This window comes from Lolium rigidum, chromosome 1 (genome assembly GCF_022539505.1).
Source record: "Lolium rigidum isolate FL_2022 chromosome 1, APGP_CSIRO_Lrig_0.1, whole genome shotgun sequence".
NCBI lineage: Eukaryota > Viridiplantae > Streptophyta > Magnoliopsida > Poales > Poaceae > Lolium > Lolium rigidum.
The window spans coordinates 286,382,630-286,387,767 of NC_061508.1; the positions used below are offsets into that span (position 1 = coordinate 286,382,630).

General features: G+C 41.2%; 1 long non-coding RNA gene across 4 annotated transcripts; it reads left to right on the forward strand.

The window, feature by feature from the left end:
- The first annotated feature begins 394 nt into the window (after window positions 1-394).
- Window positions 395-4,838, forward strand: LOC124695443. Of its 4 annotated transcripts, XR_007000568.1 has the most exons (5): window positions 395-902; window positions 1,921-2,159; window positions 2,492-2,690; window positions 3,024-3,177; window positions 4,414-4,838. It is a non-coding gene; the product is annotated as an uncharacterized LOC124695443 (long non-coding RNA). The 4 variants fall into 4 exon arrangements; XR_007000570.1 differs by having other exon boundaries at window positions 1,921-2,861; XR_007000571.1 differs by having other exon boundaries at window positions 1,921-2,690; window positions 2,781-3,177.
- The last annotated feature ends 300 nt before the right edge of the window (window positions 4,839-5,138 follow it).

The window sequence follows — 5,138 nt, forward strand, 5'->3', positions numbered from 1 at the left end:
CATCAATGTTTTATCCCTAGTGGCAACAAGACATCCACAACCTTAGAACTTTCGTCACATCGTCCCGATTTAATGGAGGCATGAACCCACTATCGAGCATAAATACTCCCTCTTGGAGTTAAGAGCAAAAACTTGGCCAGAGCCTCTACTAATAACGGAGAGCATGCAAGATCATAAACAACACATATGTAATAGATTGATAATCTCTACTATATTAAATGGCTAGAGGTGGTGAGATGGTTGGTACGTCCGTCCTCTCATCTCATGTGCGGTATGTCCACGCGTGGAGCGATCCGTCAGGAAAGAAAACCGGTGTAGCAAAAATAATCGTACACAAAACCGCAGGAGGAGGTTACTGCACGTCTCTCCCGATTTCTGAACCTCCACGCTCCACCGCTGCTCCTCTTTCCCACGACCACAGTCGCCTCTCCCACGGCCACCACGGCGTCCCGCCTGCGCCGCCTTCCCATTCTGGTGGGTAACCGTCGCCCCGTCTGGAAGAAGCGTTTGCCCCGCCGCGTGCTGCAGCCGTCGTGCCCGAACTCCCCATCGTCACTCCGCGCGCCGGCGAGATCCGAGGTGGAGAGAACCGATATCGCCATCTTGAAATCCCTCCACGCGCCGAACACGCTTGCCCCGCCGCGCTACAGGAGATGGGCTGGAACTCTACACTGTCACTCCGCGCGCCGCTCAGATCGGTGATTGACAGAACCAGCGTCGGCAGCTCGACCTCCCTCCGCGCGCTGCGCACACCCGTCTCTCTGTAAACCAACTCCGATGAGCCAGGGATTGGGGCCACAACGCCAGCTAGCACAGTGGCATGCCTGAGCCGAACGGATCGACCAGAAAATTCTATATATTCTGAGCACCTCGAAGTTCGTAGAATGTCCATCTTTGACCTGGTATGTGACCTCTCCGCTTATATTCTCAATCATATGCACTCTTCTAGCATCCCCTTACGTAAAAACAACATTTGATATATTACAGCAATTATCATTTGTGATACTTGGTGGTCCGATCCTCCTTCTAATAGTTAGATTTCCTTCCGTTTGTTATTGCTGTACGGGGAACTATATTCTCAGTTATAGATGTTGTACTTTTTAATTTTCTGTTGATACAGAGATGCTAATTTGGAGTATGTACACTGAGCTTCATGTCATGCATTTATCCCTTCACTCCCATGTTCATTTTAGGTGTGTTTTATGCCACTCGATATGCATCCAAGTTAATCACACTCAGTTGGTTTACGTTATTTTGTTTTCTGTCTTGGAGCATCCACAACGTTAGACTCTAATCTGGACACTTACATGAAGAAAAAAATACAAAGAATTCGGATTTATCACCTAGCGCCTGGAAGTTGCAACGGTAGACGCTTATCTGAACAAACAAACCACCATATTCTCGCGCACTAGACGCTCCGCTTTGCATGCCGTCAGCCAAAAAGAAATGAAGCATCAGGTGAAAGATTATTTGTCCGGCGCCCGTGATTAAAGGCAGCAGATCGGCCGGGAATATTACCCTGGCCAGTCGGCATGTAAGAGCCGCGTTGTGGGTGCTCTTATGTCAGATTGCTGCAGGATTTGATCACCAAAGACATATAACTCAATGGGTTCACTTTGCTGCTGAGTGAGACTGTGAGATGATAGCTTATTTTGATTCCATTTTGTTTGTTTGTCGCAATGACCGGAATTGCTGGTGTAGTATTTACTCATGGTATGCAATTATATATTGGCACGAATTGATGAATTAGCAATGTTTCATTACGGCCGCCCTCGGACTCAGACTCTCACCACTACCTCTCGTGACGCCCAGATCGGATTCTTACGTTGGGCTTACTTTGTACATGCTGCAATTTAAATTGGTGTTAATTTCTTTTCTCAGTTCACAATACTTATGTCATGCGTGCTCTCTAATATGCAGAGACTCAGTTTTGGGGGTAATTTCACAATGGCTGCATATTTCTGAAAGTACAAGGATAAGTACACTGGCTCTATATGCATAGATTCTTGTTTTGGGGCAATTTCACAATTGCTGCATATTTCTGAAGCTAATGGGAGAAGTGGTTGGTCCCATTTTGTTTAGCAACAGATCTGAACAATACTTATTTCAAAATTGGAGAAGTTACCATGGCTCTTATTTTTCGTGCTTAGAAGCCTATGGTAACAAGTCAGCTCTCCCAAAATATAACCCTATGCTCATCTTACTAAACATAGTTTTTGAACCATTTGAATTTCTAAAATGTATATGATTTTGCTGTCTCAGCTTTACAGAGCAAACAACTTTTTATTTTCCTAAAATCTATTAAGAACCAAGCAACTATCTTATTCATTTTTTTCTTGTAAATATGGAAAGGAAGTACTGTTAACATATTTTTTGGTTCAGCCGGATATTAGTTCTACCTCAGATCCAGCAGTGGATTATTATTTCTTATAAATGATTTCTCTTTAGATCATTACCAGCATGGATGAACTTATAAATGAATTTTCTGTAGAAAAATCAGATAAAGACCCGGTTATTGTGTTGGATTTTCTGAAGAATAAATGAATGCCGCTGGAAGATTATAAAACTAATTCAAAGAATGACCTATTGTACCACAATTCATGTTCTCAAAGTATATGAAGGAGGATCGACAATGAGGCCAAGTGGAGGTCTAATCAACAGCCTAATTCGAGTTGATTGAGGAAAATGAGGTGGTCTTCTTCATCTGTGTGGATTCAATTTAAGGCTACAATTCTATAAACTGAAATTTGCTCCTTTTGTATTGAAACTTATGTTTACAGTTGATCCTATCACTACTGTTTCCAATGATATTGATGAGTGTGTCATCAATGGCTAGGGCGAGGGGAGACGTTGATGCCTCAGTTGTGTTTCTTTTCTCTTCCAAATTTTGTTCATTCTAACCTGCAATAGTTCGTTTGCGGTGCTCAGTTACATTATGCCGTGGATTTTATTTTCGTTCTGTTAAAAAATGTACTATGTGTGCATGCAATATTCATTGAAATCAATTTTCCTTGTTGCTTCAGATGTAGAGCCGTTTTCAGGCAAGGAGCGGGGTGGTACGCAGCATTACAACATAAGAAGGGGCTGTAGGGCGAGGCGATGTGCACCAGCCATCTGCGGCTGAAAGGAGTCATGAGGCCGTCCAGACCACCTTGTGTCGTGCTTGCTCTGTTTCTGGTTAGATTCTTCTTCTCTTTGGCTCTCAGATTTGAGACCAATACCGTTCCTGTGTCTCATATGGATTGTGGAATCATATTCATTGGTGCTCTCTACTTTTCACTGACGAGATCGAAAAAATATCATATGAATTCTTGGACGTGTTGCAAGGTTGAGAATTTATGTTTGCATCTTTTGAATGGACAGGGAGTGCTTACCTGCATTATACTTTTTGTATTTAGACCAACCATGCCACCAGTAAGCAGATTTCATTAGTGAAAATGTGGTGTTGTCTCATTCAGTCGTAACATGTTTATGATCACTAAAAAACTCGAGAAAGGTTATATTCAAGGATATCAAGGCTGTGTAGATAAGTGCACTCCATGAACATAGGTGGTGTTAACTAGCTACTAACGAAAGGCTTTCTTGCTATTTGAACCTTTCCTAGGAACCTGATACGCTTGGTCAGCTGCTATTTATACCATTTATTTCATTTTTGTTTGTGACCATGCTCAAAAGTCATATGCTATGTGCAATGCCATGCCATTCCATGAAACAGAAAGTAAGAACTATTGTAAACTGCAACCTTTTCGTAAGCTACTTTCGAATGATGGATTTTATTCACCCTACACAATGATGAAATTCACCCTAGACAATGTTCCATTACAGATAGATAGTTGGCCTCGGTCAGAATTCGCATGGCAATAATAATCAGTTAGTTCACATACCAACAGAAATCAGTAGAACTTTATGAAGTTCATCGCAGAGATTGGTGATATTAATAATTAGCTAATTATCCGCATGCACTTTCCTCTGTTACCAATGTGCTTATTATTTTTGGGTATACTACACTGATCGGCAACCAGCTGTTAGTCCATATTAATTCATTTTTATCTTGAATCATACTTTCAAAATTTTCTTATTGTTCATGCTCCTCATGCTTCATGTTGTGAACAATATAACTTCAGTCTATCATAAGGATGGTTGTGTATGTATATACTGTATGTAAAACAATGTAAGCAGACTTCAAAACTATTGTTGTATATGATATATGTTATGCATTTGTTATTTGCACAAATAAAAACTACTGTTGTTAATGCCTTCAAATGGAACTGTATTTTTAATTTGATTCACGCCAGAAGTAGTTCATTTGATTTTTTCTTAGCATTTTAGTGGTTGAGCTTACCAGATGCTTTGAACTACATATCCAATAACAATCTTAAATTCATTGTGTAAGCGTGGAAAGGTGTCACACAGGTTGAAGGTTGAGGGACGGCACCGACGGAGCAAGGGTCATCAAGCTGAGGGGTGAACACGGAGCTGGAGGTGGCACGCGCGGTGAAAGCTGCTATGAGCTGGTGTATTTCTGGTCCGATCTGATGCGAGTTCGCCGATGCTTCTGGCTTCTGCCATGCTACGGCCTGATATGATGTTTCTTGCCTCTGCTTGGATAAGATGGGGTCACCGATTGACAAGTTTTGATCTGGTCCTATATGGTTCAGCTCTTTGTTCCTGTTTGTCTTAGAAGTAGATTTTCATGTTTTTTAAGCATCACCAGATGATTAAGAGGTTTGGCACCCAGGTTTGTATTCTTGATGTTTTTTTTGCAGATCTTCTGGATGTGTTGACATGACCATGCACTCTGACATGTTTTATGTTCTATTAATTGTCTTGATTTGTTATGATTGTCGGCAGTAGAGAATCCCGCGTTTGTTGCAGCGACATGGTGCTCGGAAATAGCAGTTGTGGTGAAAAATAAGTGGGCTGTGATTTCTTACATAGTTTTTCTGTTAGATTAAATCTATTTGTTACTCGGTGACAACTGACAACACACTTCTTACTTCCATCTTCATTAGTAGTAAAAGTAAAATGCTGAATAGTTTGTTTCACTAATCTAAAAGCTATCTTATTATATAAAAAAATAAAGGGTGAAAATGCTTAGTGATATCCAAGAAAACAGAACATCACAGTTTCTTTAAGGC